Below are 19,486 nucleotides of genomic sequence, written 5' to 3'. Positions count from 1 at the left end.
TTGCCCGTCTTTGTACCTGTTCCAGAAGGTCAATGTCCTTTCTATGGTGTGGTGCCCAAAACTGTATTTCATACTCGAGATGTGGCCTCACAATGATTTATACAGAAGGAGTAGTATACTAGCATCTCAAGATATTATTTCCTTTTTTTTTTTTTGCATCCCAGATTTTTATTTGCTTTAGCTGCTCGGCATTGTATATGATTACCTAACAAGTTATCAACCAGTATTCCTAAGTCCTTCTCCAAGTCTGATGTTCCCAGCTGTATGCCATTTATTTTAAATGATGATCTACCATTGGTATGTCCAAGGCGCATGACTTTACATTTATCAACAATTAATTTCATCTGCCACGTGCCTACCCATACGTCCATGTTGTCAAGGTCCTGCTGCAATATGTCACTATCAATCTTAGTGTTGATAATTCTGCAGCACGGTGGCATAGTGTTTATCGCTCTCACCTTGCAGCGCTGGGTTCCGGGTTCTAATTCCAGCCAAGTCAACATCTGCAAGGAGTTTGTATGTTCTCATCGTGTCTGCGTGGGTTTGCTCCAGGCACTCCGGTTTCCTCCCATACCCAAAAAACATACTGGTAAGTTAATTGGCTTCCCCCTAAATTAGCCCTAGACTACGATACATGCACTACACAATACATACATAGACATATGACTATGGTAGGGATTAGATTGTGAGCCCCTCTGAGGGACAGTTAGAGACAAGACAATATACTCTGTAAAGCGCTGCGTAATATGTTGGCGCTATATTAACCACTTGGGGACCGCCCCCAGCCGATGGGCGGCGGCAAGGGCTGGGCCCAAACGACCGCAATACGCCCATCGGCGGGCGTGGTTATGCGGCGATCACGTAATTCGTGACGCGATCAGCTGCCGGCGACAGGCTCCGCCCCCTCGATCTGTAACCCGCCGGCCGTTCGGAAGTGTCGGCGGGTTACTAGCTGCCCGATCGCCGCTGACAAAGTGTATAATAGGCTTTGTAATGTATACAAAGCCTATTATACAGGCTGCCTCCTGCCATGGTGGTCCCAGTGTCCGAGGGACCACCAGGGCAGGCTGCAGCCACCCTAGTCTGCACCCAAGCACACTGATCTCCCCCCCCTGCCCCCTGATCGCCCACAGCACCCCTAAGACCCCCCCCCTGCCCACCCCCCAGACCACTGTTTGCACCCAAGCACCCCCTTAATCACCCATCAATCACTCCCTGTCACTATCTGTCAACGCTATTTTTTTTTATTCCCTAAACTGCCCCCTGGGGACTCCTGATCACCTTCTCCCCCCACCCCTCAGATTCTTACCCGACCCCTCCCCCCCCACCCTGTGAACTGTATGCAGCTATCCCCCCTCTAATAACCCACTGATCACCTGTCAATCACCTGTCAATCACCCATCAATCACCCCCTGTCACTGCCACCCATCAATCAGCCCCTAACCTGCCCTTTGCGGGCAATCTGATCACCCACCCACACCATCAGATCGCCCGCAGACCCGACCTCAGATCACCTCCCAAGTGCATTGTTTACATCTGTTCTCTCCTCTAAACACCCACTAATTACCCATCAATCACCCATCAATCACACCCAATCACCACCTGTCACTGTTACCCATCAGATAAGACCTTAATCTGCCCCTTGCGGGCACCCAATCACCCGCCCACACGCTCAGATTGCCCTCAGACCCCCCCCCCTTATCAATTTGCCAGTGCATTATTTACATCTGTTCTTCCCTGTAATAACCCACTGATCACCTGTCAATCACCTATCAATCACCCATCAATCACCCCTGTCACTGCCACCCATCAATCACCCCCTGCCACTGCCACCCATCAATCAGCCCCTAACCTGCCCCTTGCGGGCAATCTGATCACCCACCCAATCCATCACATCGCCTGCAGACCCGCCGTCAGATCACCTCCCAATTGCATTGTTTACATCTGTTCTCTCCTCTAAACACCCACTAATTACACATCAATCACCCCCTGTCACTGCTACCCATCAGATTAGACCCCTATCTGCCCCTAGGGCACCCAATCACCCGCCCACACCTTCAGAACGCCCTCAGACCCCAGCCCTGATCACCTCGCCAGTGCATTGCTTGCATCTATTCCCCCCTCTAATCACACCTTGAGACACCCATCAATCACCTCCTGTCACCCCTAGCACACCTACCCATCAGATCAGGCCCTAATTTGCCCCGTGTGGGCTCCTGATCACTCGGCCAAACCCTCAGATCCCCCTCAGACCCCCTTCCAATCACCTCCCCAGTGCATTGATTGCATCTATTTTCCCCTCTAACCACCCCGAGATACACATCAATCACCTCCTGTCACCCCCCTAGCACTCCTATCCATCAGATCAGGCCCAATACAACCTGTCATCTAAAAGGCCACCCTGCTTATGACTGGTTTCACAAAATTCGCCCCCTCATAGACCACCTGTCATCAAAATTTGCAGATGCTTATACCCCTGAACAGTCATTTTAAGACATTTGGTTTCCAGACTACTCACGGTTTAGGGCTCCTAAAATGCCAGGGCAGTATAGGAACCTCACAAGTGACCCCATTTTAGAAAAAAGACACCCAAGGTATTCCGTTAGGTGTATGACGAGTTCATAGAAGATTTTATTTTTTGTCACAAGTTAGCGGAAATTGATTTTTATTGTTTTTTTCACAAAGTGTCATTTTTCATTAACTTGTGACAAAAAATAAAATCTTCTATGAACTCACCATACACCTAACGGAATACCTTGGGGTGTCTTCTTTCTAAAACGGGGTCACTTGTGGGGTTCCTATACTGCCCTGGCATTTTAGGGGCCCTAAACCGTGAGGAGTAGTCTAGAAAACAAATGCCTCAAAATGACCTGTGAATAGGATGTTGGGCCCCTTAGCGCACCTAGGCTGCAAAAAAGTGTCACACATGTGGTATCGCTGTACTCAGGAGAAGTAGTATAATGTGTTTTGGGGTGTATTTTTACACATACCCATGCTGGGTGGGAGAAATCTCTCTGTAAATGGACAATTGTGTGTAAAAAAAAAATCAAAAATTTGTCATTTACAGAGATATTTCTCCCACCCAGCATGGGTATTTGTAAAAATACACCACAAAACACATTATACTACTTCTTCTGAGCACGGCAGTACCACATGTGTGGCACTTTTTTGCAGCCTAACTGCGCTAAGGGGCCCAAAGTCTCCAATGAGTACCTTTAGGATTTCACAGGTCAATTTGAGACATTTGGGTTCAAGACTACTCCACACGGTTTAGAGCCCCTAAAATGCCAGGGCAGTATAGGAACCCCACAAGTGACCCCATTTTAGAAAGAAGACACCCCAAGGTATTCTGTTAGGTGTATGACGAGTTCATAGAAGATTTTATTTTTTGTCACGAGTTAGCGGAAATTGATTTGTATTGTTTCTTTTTTCACAAAGTGTCAATTTCCGCTAACTTGTGACAAAAAAAAAATCTTCTATGAACTCACCGTACTCTTAACAGAATACCTTGGGGTGTCTTCTTTCTAAAATGGGGTCACTTGTGGGGTTACTATACTGCCCTGGCATTTTAGGGGCCCTAAAGGAGTAGTCTAGAATCCAAATTCCTCAAAATGACCTGTGAATAGGACGTTAGGCCCCTTAGCGCACCTAGGTTGCAAAAAAGTGTCATATGTGGTATCGCCGTACTCAGACGAAGTAGTATAATGTGTTTTAGGATGTATTTTTACACATACCCATGCTGGGTGGGAGAAATCTCTCTGTAAATGGACAATTGTGTGTAAAAAAAAAAAAAAAAATCAAAAAATTGTCATTTACAGAGATATTTCTCCCACCCAGCATGGGTATGTGTAAAAATACACCCCAAAACACATTATACTACTTCTCCTGAGTACGGCAATACCACATGTGTGGCCTTTTTTTGCAGCCTAACTGCGCTAAGGGGCCCAAAGTCCAATGAGCACCTTTAGGCTTTACAGGGGTGCTTACAACTAGGCACCCCCCAAAATGCCAGGACAGTAAACACACCCCACAAATTACCCCATTTTGGAAAGTAGACACTTCAAGGTATTCAGAGAGGAGCATAGTGAGTCCGTGGCAGATTTCATTTTTTTTTTGTCGCAAGTTAGAAGAAATGGAAACTTTTTTTATTATGTCACAAAGTGTCATTTTCCGCTAACTTGTGACAAAAAATAAAATCTTCTATGAACTCACCATGCCTCTCAGTGAATACTTTGGGATGTCTTCTTTCCAAAATGGGGTCATATGGGGGGTATTTATACTATCCTGGAATTTTAGCACCCCATGAAACATGACAGGTGGTCAGAAAAGTCAGAGATGCTTCAAAATGGGAAAATTCACTTTTGGCACCATAGTTTGTAAACACTATAACTTTTACCCAAACCAATAAATATACACTGAATGGATTTTTTTTTTTATCAAAGACATGTAGCAGAATAAATTTGGACAAAAATGTATACAGACATTTTACTTTATTTGAAAAATGTCAGCACAGAAAGTAAAAAAAATATTTTTTTTGACAAAATGCATGTCTTTTTTGATGAATATAATAAAAACTAAAACTCGCAGCAGCAATCAAATAGCACCAAATGAAAGCTGTATTAGTGACAAGAAAAGGAGGTAAAATTCATTTAGGTGGTAGGTCGTATGACCGAGCAATAAATTGTGAAAGCTGCAGTGGTCTGAATGGAGAAAAAGGCTCTGGTCCTTAAAGGAATACTGTAGGGGGGTCGGGGGAAAAGGAGTTGAACTTACCCGGGGCTTCTAATGGTCCTCTGCAGACATCCTGTGCCCGCGCAGCTACTCACCGATGCCCCGGCCCCGCCTCCGGTTCACTTCTGGAATTTCAGATTTTAAAGTCTGAAAACTACTGCGGCTGCGTTGCAGTGTCCTCGATCCCGCTGATGTCACCAGGAGCATACTGCACAGGCCCATTATGGTCTGTGTCTGCGCAGTACGCTCCTGGTGACATCAGCGGGATCAAGGACACGGCAACGCAGGCGCAGTGGTTTTCAGACTTTAAAGTCTGAAATTTCAGAAGTGAACCTGAGGCGGGGCCGGAGCATTGGTGAGTGGCTTCGCGGGCACAGGATGTCTGCGGGGGACCATTAGAAGCCCCGGGTAAGTTCAACTCATTTTCCCCCACCCCCCTACAGTATCCCTTTAAGGGGCGAAAATACTGTGGTCCTCAAGTGGTTAATACTAAAATAAATAAATAATTTTGTATCATCTGCAAAAATGGCTACATTACTCCGTATTCCGTCTACTAGATCATTAATAAATACATTGAAAAAAATAGGACCAAGTACTGACCCCTGTGGTACCCCACTGCTAACAGTTTCCCATTTTGAGTATATACACAGTAGTATTGGACTTCCCACAGGATTACCATAGATTAATTCTACTTAGCAACAGGGAGAATTTTCATTGGTCAACCATGAACCAATGAGAAAGCTCCCTGTTGCTGAGGATTCCCATTGGTCTTTTGCAACTTATTGGGGATCTGTTTACCAGGACCGAGTAGAGGAGTCAGCAGCAGCGGAACCAGGGGACACATATTTGTGTGATAGTGGTGATCAAAGTGGATGCGGCTGTCAGAATTTCTTTAAGATTTAAATGCAGAAAAATGCAAGTACATTTTTTTCCATGATTTTTATATAGAACAGCGATTTATGGCTGACTAGAATTATAGTGAGAGTGATGCCTTAAATACTTGATATAACCTTCCATTAGCTAAGCATAATAGAATTACAGACTTTTATAACACTTTTTCATTGTTACATTAATGAAGAATGTTATGTTTCCTTCCTCAAGGTTACAGATTGGAGTAAAGAGGTCCCATACAGGATTCCTAGTGTAACCAACCCTGCAACTGTGTGGAAGCAGGTAAGATGGTGTCTCTCTGACAGCAGTGACCTCTCTACTCCCCCAACATTCACAGTGACCTCTCCCTTAAAGGAATACTTAAGTCATTTAAAAAAAATGACTTTTACTCACCTGGGGCTCCCCTCAGCCCCCTGCAGCTGAACGGTGCCCTCGCCGTGTCCCTCCGATGCGGCTGGTCTCGCCGGCGGCCACTTCCGGTTTGGCCGTCACCAGCCGACAGGCTGTGAACGCGGCTGATTATCCGCGTCCCCGGACGCAATAGCGCCTTCTACAATGCTATTGCGTCCAGGGACGCGGAGGGCACCGTTCAGCTGCAGGGGGCTGAGGGGAGCCCCAGGTGAGTAAAAGTCATTTTTTTTAAATGACTTAAGTATTCCTTTAACCCTGCACCCACAGTAACCTCTCCTTTCACCTAGGACCCATATTGACCTCTCCCTCCCAAGCATTAGCATTGCAGTGACCCTGCCTCCCCCAGCACCCACAGTGACCGCTCCCTCCACCAATGGCACCCTTCGTGTCCCCAGCAGCACCCATATTGACCTCCCTCAGCACCTAAACTGACCTCTCCCTCCCCCAGCACCCCCAGTGACCTCTCCCTCTCCCAGCACCCCCAATTACTTCCCCTTCCTGCAGCACCAACAATGAGGTTTTCTGATCTCTACTTCTCCCAACATCCACCCACACCCCTTTCCCCCATAGTTGGCACCCAGTTCTCACATGACACCAAGTACCTGCACCCAGGCCTAAATTGCACCCAGTACTCACACCTGTATACAGCCTCCACATGGCACCCGCTATCTGCACCAAGCACCCACTTAACCAGTACCCACACCCAAAGTACCTGCATTTAACCACTTCGCCGCCCGGGTGCGCTCCTTTGGACTTCAGTTCCACGCCCGGAGCGTAGATATACGCACCCCCCGCCACTACCGCCACTGTCCGCGCTCCCGCTCGCACTCCCGCGATCGTACACGCCGCCGCCCGCTCGCCCGGAGATCAAAGAACGGGAAAATCCATTCCCATTCATTGATCTCTGCCCCCGCAATGATCGGCATGCTTCTATGAGAAGCAGCGCGACCATTGTGAAAAAAACTCAGTTTCCCAGCCTCCCTTCCTGCAAGCGTCCTTCCAACGCTTGTAGGACGCCTGAAAAAAAAATGTGGCCATCTTGTGGCCAAAAAGTAATACTACACGCAAAAACATTTTTCACATACACATTCATTATTTACAAAAAAAGCAACAAACTTGCGCTCCTCCCTGGAAACTGCAGTCACATATACTCAAGTGGTAATCTTCTTAGCTTTTTGAGGCCAATACACTGTGCTGCTCCAAACGGTAGGGCAAGAAGGATATCTATAAGAACAAATTGGAGCGCACTATAGTGCATTACCTATGTGGCTTTTATTCAAATTTTAAAAGTTATACTCACAAGAGCTGAACAATAAAAGCGCTTCTCAGCGGTGAAGCCAACCGCTTTACTCTCGGACAGGGCGGCAAAAGCGCGCTGTGGCCAGCAGCGCGGGTCCCGGTGAATGGGGAAAGCCGTCTCGCTGTGGGAGAACTTGTCTCAGAGCACCGAGCAGCCCACAGTGCGATCCCGGATCCCGCAGCGACTTCTGCCGCCCTGTCCGAGAGTAAAGCGGTTGGCTTCACCGCTGAGAAGCGCTTTTATTGTTCAGCTCTTGTGAGTATAACTTTTAAAATTTGAATAAAAGCCACATAGGTAATGCACTATAGTGCGCTCCAATTTGTTCTTATAGACATACATTATTTACACTATTAATTTTAACTCATTAACTCCCACACTCCCCAATTGTTATCAATATTTATTTTTTTTGTAATATTAAAATAAATTTAAAAAAACCCACGTGATGACACCCAAATGCCCACCCTTAGCCAGCACCTAGTTCAGGCATGACACCAAGTATTCATACCCAGTACCTGCACAGAGCACCCACATGACATCCAATACATGCACCCAGATCTCACATGGCACTAAGTACTTGCAATTAACACCTGCATGACACTGTTCCCCACAATAGCCAGGTACAAAAGCTAAGGATACAGGGACGAGGAGAAAATGTGTGTATGTGGATAGAGAACTGGTTAAAAAGACTCTGAAGTCTACTAAAATCCCACTTTTTATTAAACATTTAACTTTAGCACTATAAGCCCTGCTAAAGCACCGCATCCCTGCGGCAGTAAGCTGTTTACAAACCCCCCAAATCCCTGTGGGAAAATGTGGGGAGAGCTTCCTCATAGAGGCAGAGCTTAGGGCTGTAGCTCTGCCTCTACTAGCATCCATCCCCACTGATCGCCGCCTCTCCCCACCCCTCGCAGTCTTCCTTCACTGAGAGGGGCGGGAAGAGGCGGAGATCTGAGGGAGATTGACGCTAATGGAGGCAGAGCTGCAGCTCAAAGCTCTGCCTCCCCAGGAAGCAAAAGTCCACGACCAGGAAAGTTGTGGATTTTGCCCCGGTGTTTGTAAACAGCTTTCTGCTGCAGGGATGCGGTCTTTTAGCAGGGCTGATAGTGTTAAAGTTAAATGTTTAATAAAAAGTGGGATTTTAAGAGGCTTCAGTGTCTCTTTAACCACCTTAGCGGTATGGATGAGCTCAGCTCGTCCATTACCGCCGGTGGCTGCCGCTCAGGCCCTGCTGGGCCGATTTGCTCCCCGTAAAAAGCAGCACACGCAGCCGGCACTTTGCCAGCCGCGTGTGCTACCTGATCGCCGCCGCATCGCGGCAATCCACCGTGTGCAGCGGCGAAAGAGGGTCCCCCCAGCCGCCCGAGCCCTGCGCAGCCGGAACAAACAGTTCCGGCCAGCGCTGAGGGCTGGATCGGAGGTGGCTGACGTCAGGCGACGAGCAAAACGAAACAAGGAAGGCCGCTCATTGCGGCCTTCCTTGTTAATGCGGATCGCCGGAGGCGATCAGAAATATGGGATAGGAGCGCCCTCTAGTGGGCTTTCATGCAGCCAACTTTCAGTTGGCTGCATGAAATAGTTTTTTTTTTAATTAAAAAAAAACCCTCCCGCAGCTGCCCTGGCGATCTTAATAGAACGCCAGGGTGGTTAAGGGATAGAAGGCAAAGAGTGGTGGTAAAGGGAGCATACTCAAAATGGGAAACTGTTAGCAGTGGGGTACCACAGGGGTCAATACTTGGTCCTATTCTTTTCAATTTATTAATTAATGATCTAGTATACGGAGTACAGAGTAGTGTAGCCATCTTTGCTGATTATACAAAATTATGCAGAATTATCAACACGAAGACTGATAGTAACATATTACAACAGGACCTTGACAACATGGCCATATGGGCAGGCACGTGGCAGATGAAATTTAATGTTGATAAACGTAAAGTCATGCACCTTGGACGTACCAATGGTAGATCATCATTTAAAATAAATGTCATACATTTACCAAGTCTGGGAACATCACACTTGGAGAAGGACTTAGAAATACTGGTTGATAACAAGTTAGGTAATCGAATACAATGCCAAGCAGGGGTAGCTAAGAGGAATTCAAATTCTGGGATCCAAAAAAGGGAAATAATATCTTGAGATGCTAGTATACTACTCCCTCTGTATAAATCATTGTGAGGCCACATCTGGAATTGAACATCAGCATGTGTGTGTTCTATTAGTGACATTTCCATTAGCAGCAATTTACCCAGTGCTAAGTGACACTTTCTTGATAAAGGAAATGCCAAAAAACAGGTCTGAAAGTCTTGGCCACAACAATTAACAAGGAAAGGGGCGGGGGGTGGGGGGGGTGATACTGGGCTGCATTGAAGGGAGTGAATAACTGCTGCACTTGGGGGCCTGGAGGAGCTATTGGTTGCAGTTAACAAGGCAGGAGGGGTTAATGGCTGCAATACTGTATGAAGTGCAGTCATTAATCCCTCCTCGTCCCAGACTCCCCAATCCTGATCCCCGAAAGCAGCCATTAACTTTTCTGTGTAGACTTATACTTGAGTCAATAAAAAATTCCAGCTTAAGAGGGTTGAATATTGGAGTCGACTTATACACGAGGTCAACTTGTTTTCGAGAATATATACGGTAGTAATACTGGGATATCAACAATGGGATATGGAAATGGTGCAGTGTAAATGAGCTCCCTCCTTCCTTTTGCATGAAGACAGAACAAACCGCTCGGCTGTTGCCTAGTGACTCATCTGTGTAGCACTAGAGCCTTGCAGTATGACCTACAGTGAACGGGGCACTGTGTTCAGGTCTATTTGCTGCAGGTGTTCTAGCATGACCACAGCAGCAAGTGAAAGGCAAGAGGCCAGGTTTCTTGCATTTGCAGCAATCTGAGAGCAGAGCTTCACAGAGGTTGGGAAGATGAGCATTCAGACAGCAAGTTCCTGTCTTAGCTTCAGAAATGGAGAGAAGGAGTAAGTAAAGGGAAGGAGCAGCCACATGCAGCAGTTGTACAGCACTGCCAGCATTCAGGATGAGGGAGGAGGAGAGAACCACCTGCTGGATGAAGGCCCCTTGAAGTAGCATGTACCTGTGACTGCAAGTGCTACAACAGCGGCATTCTTCTCTCCTCCTTATGTGCCCCTGCTCTGCTCTCCAGCACTGCTCCCCTGGCAGTGACCCACCCACCCTACGAAACAGGACCGATGGCACACAACATCTCAGTCAGGTCCTCCTGCCTTGGGCCTACTATTTATATTTAGATTTCTGGGTGGTATTGTTTATCAGGTCATACAGATCACGCTGCCATCTACCGTGTTTCCCCGAAAATAAGACACTGTCTTATATTAATTTCAGCCCCAAATAACATGCTAGGTCTTATTTTCGGGGAGGGCTTACTTTTTGTTCCCCAGTGGCAGCCCCCAACACAGTAAAGCTCTTCCCTCCCTCCCTCCCTCTGCAGAGTGGCGAGCCGAGCATTACAGCAGAGGATACTCACCGGCTTCCGACGTAGCAGCGATAATTTCTCTCTTCATCAACGCCCGGTTCCTCTGTTTGACGCGGACGTGCGTGCATCACATGACGTGAGCCGCCATTGTCAGGGAGAGGAAGCTGGACGCTGCTGAGCAAAGACGTTAACGTGGGCACGTCGGAAGCCGGTGAGTTTCTTCTGCTGTAATGGTAATGCTCCGCCCGCGACTCTGCAGAGGGAGGGATCGAAGGAGAGGAGGACACATTGCGCGGCCCAACTAGGCCTTATATTCGGAGGATGTCCTATATTTCAAGCTTGCTTGAAATATAAGACATATCTTATTTTCCGGGGATGTTTTATTTTAGGGGAAAGACGGTAGCAATGCATTCTCCCCTGCAATAGCTTGCTTCTGGCCATACTGCTGCTGAAATAACTAACACACCCTTCCTTCTCAGGTCCTCCTGCCTTGTGCCTACTATTTATGATATTTATATTTCTGAGTAAAATTCATGGGGTTATCCAGTCCAGGATGCAAGCTAGCAATGTGGCCTCCTGCTGCATATATAGCTCAGACTGCTGCTATTATGCAGAGCTGACACCTACTACCACAATCTCTCAGTCACACTTCCTTGGGATTGTTTCTGCAAGTTAATGTACACTTTTTAACAAGCATTCATGTCATCATCAAGCTAGCAATGAATATATGTGTCTAACATAACTTGATTTATTAAAAGTTTTGGGAAAAAAAGAAATTCATAAAAATTAGAACACAAAGCATCCGGCCACCAGCAGCAGCAGTATGCTTAGTAAACCTTTAATGCATCCCCCATACCGCATGACATACAAAGTGAAATGCCTAACGTCGTTTCACAGGAAAAAAACTACTTCTTCAGAGGCAACCAGTAACACTGATTGTTACTGGTTGCCTCTGAAGAAGCAGGTTTTTTCCTGTGAAACTGCTGCTGCTGGTGCCCGGATGCTTTGTGTTCTAATTTTTATGGATTACGACTCTATCTGTCTGGAGGCACAGCTGGAGTGACCTGTTACCTCCTACCTGTCTACAGTCTAGAGCATCTTGTGCCAATCTACATTACCTTCTTTTTGTGAAAAAAAGAAATTGTCTCACATCATGGACACTGTCTGGATCATGCAGTTTGCACATTGCAGCCAGTGTATGCATGACATTCCTCTGGGTACTCCAGTTTCCTCCCAGTCCCACATGCCCTAAACATATTAATTGGTCCATCTAAACCACCAAGAAATTCTGTCATTTAACTGCATTTAATAACCATTTTTTCCAATTACCCCCTTTAAATTCGATTTTTTTCAATAAACGGAAGGTCTTTATTTTAGCTTTTTCCCCTTGTTCCCACAACTCTCCTCAACATACCGAGCAAATTTGTACATTTGGAAATTGGCTTTGCTATTAACCTCATTACCTACCAATGCAAATTGTAAATCTGTTTTGTTGAAAATTTGCGGAACCATCGGAAGCTCGAGTAAATTTTCTAAAGACCGCTGGAGGTGTTCTTGCTCATCCCCAGTTGGAGGTCTCTGGATGGTCCAGAGGCTTCACACATAAATCCAGTGCTAGATCCCTCTTCATCCTCATGGATGAGCGCATCCAAACTGGAAATGCACAACCAAAACACACATGCCCAGTAAGATGAAGCTGCTTTTGCATGGCTTTTTACCTCCATGAACCCGTTTCATTCTACTGGGCATGCACAGACTTTACTCATGCATGTCCAGTCTTTACTTATGCATGCTCTGGTCTACAGCCACTCATGTCTAGAAGAAACCTATTCTACTTGGCCGAGTTGAACAGGCTTAGAGGGACCCTGCACTGGATCAGTGATCAGTAGGAAGATCTGTAAAGTCTCTGGACCATCCAGAGGCTTCTCATTACTAAGGTAACTGAATGGGAACAAAGTTCCCATTCATTAATCTCCCCTCTAGGCCACCTGATCGCAGGTTTCCATTGATGCCTGCGTCACTTCAATAGTTACAATGTAGCAACACATTACTTCCTTTTGCATACTTATTTTACATGAATAGGAAGTACTCAGTACTAGCAATATTACAACTACTGACTTTGGGGAATTTTCAGTTATGGGATAAAAATTAATGATGAATGTAAAACTGAAAAGAAATGCACCTTTATTTCCAAATAAAATATTGTCACCATACATTATACTAAAAAAAACAAAAGTTTGCTTTCCAAAAACAGAAAGAATTTGCGATAATTCAGGTTGGAGTGAGCTCGAGATGTCTCCCAGGCACCACTGCTGAATATATGCAAATTAACCATTGTACCCTTAGAAGCTAAACACACCTCCAGAACCGCTGGAATGCAATGATGTGTCAGCTTGTTAATATGTACAGAGCCATAATAATCCAACATGCATACAGACTGTTTCGGATTGTTTGATCCTCATCAGTGCATGGCATGGATTAATTTGGCTCTATGGAGTAGGGCTTGTAAATCCGAGAGGCACAGACTAACCAGCAAGCTCATGGTGACCCAGAACTCATTGGGGTTTGTAAGGGACTACAATGGTCCTAAAAGCCCCCTTACTAAGATGTTAAGAAAAACAAAAGTTTGCTTTCCTAAAACAGAAAGAATTTGCGATAATTCAGGTTGGAGTGAGCTCGAGATGTCTCCCAGGCACCACTGCTGAATATATGCAAATTAACCATTGTACCCTTAGTACAATGGTTAATTTGCATATATTCAGCAGTGGTGCCTGGGAGACATCTCGAGCTCACTCCAACCTGAATTATCGCAAATTCTTTCTGTTTTAGGAAAGCAAACTTTTGTTTTTCTTAACATCTTAGTAAGGGGGCTTTTAGGACCATTGTAGTCCCTTACACACCCCAATGAGTTCTCGGTCACCATGAGCTTGCTGGTTAGTCTGTGCCTCTCGGATTTACAAGCCCTACTCCATAGAGCCAAATTAATCCATGCCATGCACTGATGAGGATCAAACAATCCGAAACAGTCTGTATGCATGTTGGATTATTATGGCTCTGTACATATTAACAAGCTGACACATCATTGCATTCCAGCGGTTCTGGAGGTGTGTTTAGCTTCTAAGGGTACAATGGTTAATTTGCATATATTCAGCAGTGGTGCCTGGGAGACATCTCGAGCTCGCTCCAACCTGAATTATCGCAAATTCTTTCTGTTTTAGGAAAGCAAACTTTTGTTTTTCTTAACATCTTAGTAAGGGGGCTTTTAGGACCATTGTAGTCCCTTACACACCCCAATGAGTTCTGGGTCACCATGAGCTTGCTGGTTAGTCTGTGCCTCTCGGATTTACAAGCCCTACTCCATAGAGCCAAATTAATCCATGCCATGCACTGATGAGGATCAAACAATCCGAAACAGTCTGTATGCATGTTGGATTATTATGGCTCTGTACATATTAACAAGCTGACACATCATTGCATTCCAGCGGTTCTGGAGGTGTGTTTAGCTTCTAAGGGTACAATGGTTAATTTGCATATATTCAGCAGTGGTGCCTGGGAGACATCTCGAGCTCACTCCAACCTGAATTATCGCAAATTCTTTCTGTTTTAGGAAAGCAAACTTTTGTTTTTCTTAACATCTTAGTAAGGGGGCTTTTAGGACCATTGTAGTCCCTTACACACCCCAATGAGTTCTGGGTCACCATGAGCTTGCTGGTTAGTCTGTACATTATACTAGGGATATAATTGTAATGTTGCAATAACCAGAACAAATGGCCAAATAAAATGTGTGGATTTTAATTACGGTAGCATGTATTATTTTAAAACTATAATGGCTGAAAACTGAGAAAGAATGTTCGTTTTTCTTATTATTCCCATTATAATGCATTTAGAATAAAATAATTCTTAGCATAATGTACCACCCAAAGAAAGCCTAATTGGTAATGGAAAAACAAGGTACAGATTATTTTGTTGTGATAAGTAGTGATAAAGTTATTGGGGAATGAATGGGAGGAGCGCTGAAATGTGAACATTTCTCTTGTCCATGAGGTGAAAAAAACCCGCAAGTTGAAATGGTTAATTTAGATATTTTGGGGTAAAATTATACCAAGTATAGCTCATCCTTTTACTCCTAATTTCCTGTCTATCTAACTCCTTGGAGCTTGATTGAAGGAGACAATCACAACTCCCCATAACACCACTACTCTTGAAGCAGTGGTCTTGGATTTCACTGCTAAAGGAAAGGCATCAAAGTTTAATTGAAAAAACAAACAAACAAAAATCAGAAGACTTATGCTGGGAATACACGATTCGTTTTTGCCTACGTTTAAACCTTCGTTTCGATTGTGCCTTTTGTCCTTTTCGATCCCAAAATAAGATCGTACGGTTAATATCACCACCTACGTTTTTTGTTTTTTTTTCCGATTCTGATGGTTTCGTTTTTCCAATGATCGAAGGCTGCAAAGAAACTAAACGAAAATCCATTTTTTCCTTTCGTTTATACCTTCGTTTTCGATAGCGATAGGGGCGGCTTTTAGGAGGAGCGAATAGCATATACACAGAGGCCAGGTGCGCTGGCAGGGTCTCCAGCGGGTGCAGGATCGGATTGCCAGCCCACAAACACCCACATTTATGCAAAATAGTACAAAGACGGACTAACGAATTGACGGCATAAACGAATATATAATCGATCTGAACAGCCATCAAGCCTACCAATGGCTCGATTAGATGGATAAAGAGAGATAATATCAAACATGTTCGATCACTAGTCGTTCGTTTTTGGAGTCTATTAATCGAAACTATAATGAGATTATGACTATTTTCACATACGTTTTCAACACTCGATTCGTTTACCGAACGAATCGAAGGCTAAAACGAAGGCAAAAACGAAACGTGTATTCCCAGCATAACAGACAAACCTCTATCATATGGTCTCAACTAAGCCCCTTCAGGGTTTGCCTACACTGACTGCCTACTTGCACATCCTGGCCCTATGATCTAGTTTTACATATGCAAGCGGCTCTTGCACACAAAAATCTCAGAACCAATTTTCAGCTGTGAATATTTTTCTCCTTGCTCCCCCTTCAAGCTTCAGACTCAGAAAGGGAGACTGGTTGCACATATCTTTTCCAAACAAACACAGAAGCAAGACCATTTAGTAGACTGGATATGCTACAGCGTATGGGTGCAGGTACCCACGGAGAGACGGAATCCTGACCCAAGCAGGAATAAAATACTAATACCCTAATACTTAGGGTGTGCTGAGTTGGACACCAGGGGATCTCATTGTACCTATCATGAAGGCTTGGAAGAGATCCTTATACTTTCTCAGTATTTCAAGAAAAAAAGGAATACAATTTCAGTTGAGATGCAGCATCCATAGGCTCTTAGCGTCAAACAATTGTGCCACTTACAATGCTGTCAGGAAGTATTATTATTATTATTTATATAGCGCTGACAGGTTTCACAGCGCTTTACAGTATTTAGCCTTTTCACTAACTGACCCTCAGTGGTGCTCTTAGGCCAAGTTCACAGTTCTCAGTTGTAGTGCAGAATAATTCTACAGAATACAATTCTACAGTGCAGAATACAATTCTATGGGCCTGTTCACAGCACTGCTTTGTAATTGGTCACGTTATTCTAAATGGATGCATGCAGGCTTTACATTTAAATCTATGTCCAGTCCAGTCTCCACTACTTACAAAGTAAACATTTTATAGATACCTGGTGCTTCCTCCAGCCCCATGCGCACGCATCGTCGCTCCCACGCTGCCGTCCTCAGTGTTCATCTGTAGCGGGTCCCATTACTTCCTCCAGTTGCGGCCAGTTTGACGCAAGTGAAGTGTGCTATTTACGTATCTCTCCAGCAGCCGCCGGAGAGATAAGTAGAAGGCGCACTTCTCTTGTGCAGACTGCCCACGATTAGAGGAAGTAACAGGACCCGGTACAGAATTTGGAGAAGACTGAAGATGGCAGTGTGGGAGCGATCCATGCAGAAGCCCCAGATATATATAAAAAGTTTACTTTATTCCAGCTCTGGTACACTTTAATCTAAACCCTACCATAGTCATTCGCCAATCAAAGTCTAGGACCAATTTAGTGGAAAGCCAATTAACTTATCTGTATGCTTTCTGAGATGTGGGAGGAAACCCGGCCAAATGCTGGCTTGGATTCAAAATCGGGGGTCCAACTCTGCAACGTGAGAGTGCTATCCACTATGCCACAGTGCAGCCTACAGAGAATCCCCGTCATAGGGCAGGGATTCCCTGTAGGGCAGCACGGTGGCATAGTGAATAGCACTCTCGCCGGTAGCAATCTCTGTATTCCCCAGTTCAAATCCCAGTCAGGGCATTATCTGCACAGAGTTTGTATGTTCTTCCTGTGTTTCCTCCAAACACTCTGGTTTCCTCCCACATCCCAGGCACATACATGTAAGTTAACTGGCTTTCCCCTAAAACTGGCCCTAGACAAGGATAGACATATGACTATGGCAGGGATTAGATTGTAAGCCCTTTGGTGGGACAGTCAATGGTAAGACTATATACTCTGTAAAACGCTGCAGAAGATGTGGGCGATATATAAATACTAAATAATAATAATAACAACAGGTGGGGTGCTTGTCAGATCTAAAGCCTCTTTTCCACACGCAGCTGAAGGCAGTAAATTCACTGCCTGCCAGCTGCTCCCGTTCCCCAGCCGGCGCATCCTATTGCTCAGAATATACGGTGGACAAGTTGCATCCAAGATCAGTTGTTCTCCTACTAAATGCTGTCATTTGGGTACATGTAATTGCGGGTAAATGGTGCTTGTGGCCAGCAGCCAGGAGGCCTGAGCTACACGACAAATAAGCAGTTCAGCAATACGTGGAGGCCTTACTCCACTGGTCATTACCTTAACACTTATCATGCATGGTGGCAACAAGGTTCTTTTTCTAAAAAAAAAACAAAAACAAAAAAACAAAAAAAAACACTCACAACATGGAACCACTCATTGGGCCACAAATCAAAGGGAGGATGGTACATTATAAAATAGCAGTATTTGAACGAGGTTTCCTAATACTGTACTGTAACAGCATCTGGTAATAGGGGTTGCATTAGTCCATTACAAAAGGCTCTAGTCTACTTGATGGAATCCAGCAAGAAACCTCATAGTAAAATTCTGCTAATGTGACTGGGTGGACAGCACCCTCTCATACCTTTTGGTTTCACTTTGTGCTAGAGGGTGCTGTGATTAAGGAACTGTTCCCTAGGAGATTTCCTTCTGTGTCCCCTCAAGTAGACTAGCAACCAAAAATGTATATAAGTGCTCAGTTTAATTCCACACACATCAAGTTTTTGAAGTGATCACTTTAACCCATTTATTATTGATTAACAGTATTGATTACTCTAGTACGATAATACAAAATAAACACACATAATATGGCTAAGTAACTAAAAAGGCAGTGAAATACACTTGATCACTATGGATAACAAAGATTTTCTTAGACAACTCTTGCCTCACTTTCATAGCAGAGTTGCATTGTTGGGGAGAGGATCATGTGAATGGCTCTATAACCTCTGAGTAGACGCCAAAGGCAGAATCCCCTAAATCCTAGGTTCTCAACATGTGGAGCGCAGGGGGTACTTCTGATGGTTCCAGGGGGTACTCGGGCTTGATATACTTAACCAAGAATAACAAATTAGAGTTTTAAAAAATGGTAAATATTATTTAAACTACACCAAATTAGTGTTTTAGCTAATTAAAAGCAGTAGTAAATGCTTGGAAATTGTTTAGAAACAATTATCATGCATTACGATTAAATATATATTTGTCAAGGGGTACTTGTGATAATGTTTACTATGCTAGGGGGTACTTGGTGGGTACATGGTTTTAAAAGGGGTACATACCAATAAAATGTTGAGAAACGTTGCCAGGGCTTTACAAAACCATAGGAGAAAGAAAATGCAATACAGTAATCTAGTTTTCATTACTAATACACCCACAGTGCATGATAACACATTTCAGTAATGTCTGCAGTCACATTTATGTTGACCTTATGACGATTACATTATGCCTGGCTTTATTCAACGGTTTGTATAAAGCACCGACATCGGTGACCCCCTTTGTTCTGGAATTACTACTATACCAAAGCTGAACAAGTGACAGATTACCGTAAATAACGTTATACGGTAGCACATGTTCCTGTCACATACAATGAAAACCGTGTGGTACACACACGACTACCGTAAAAAGAAACCTATTAAAGGCCGACAGTATACGATAATCACTCACCGCCTAAAAGTCACAAAGAAAGCCGTCAAATCAACACAAGTCTCACGGTTTACTAAACAGAGAGTAAAGGTGATATAAACCATTCCACTCTTTAATCATCTTCCATAGCCCAAATATCAATTATTAGTAGCAGCCGGAGCATAACAGCACCGAACAGAAGGGCGGGGCTGAGAAAGGATGGAGGGAGCGAGCTCTGCGCAAGCGTAGTACTTCCTGTCGATTACTGCAACGTACAGTGAGGAGGGGTTCGTACTGCGTGTGGAGCACTACCAGAACAGTCAAGGGCTTTGAATTTCATGTATGTAGATGTAAATGTAGTGAAAAAGAAGATAGGGAGATAAACCTGTCTTGCATGCAGTTTGAAAGTAGCTTGGAATTAGGCTGATCAAAATTTAATGTTCTTCTTGTTGATTTGGATCGCTCCAATTATTAACTATACAATTTAC

General features: G+C 44.6%; 1 protein-coding gene across 4 annotated transcripts in view; it reads right to left on the bottom strand.

Annotated features, from left to right (window-relative positions):
- Positions 1-19,217, bottom strand: part of CEP170 (centrosomal protein 170) — a 771,544-nt gene extending 752,327 nt beyond the window's left edge. For all 4 annotated transcript variants that reach the window (XM_068231897.1, XM_068231898.1, XM_068231899.1 and 1 more), the window contains exon 1: positions 19,041-19,217. The gene's annotated coding sequence lies outside the window, so the exon portion shown is untranslated. The remainder of the gene's footprint in view (positions 1-19,040) is intronic.
- Between the last annotated feature and the right edge of the window lie 269 nt (positions 19,218-19,486).

Source organism: Hyperolius riggenbachi, chromosome 4 (assembly GCF_040937935.1).
Source record: "Hyperolius riggenbachi isolate aHypRig1 chromosome 4, aHypRig1.pri, whole genome shotgun sequence".
In the NCBI taxonomy this organism is placed as follows: Eukaryota; Metazoa; Chordata; class Amphibia; order Anura; family Hyperoliidae; genus Hyperolius; species Hyperolius riggenbachi.
This window is presented reverse-complemented; position numbering and strand designations above follow the sequence as displayed.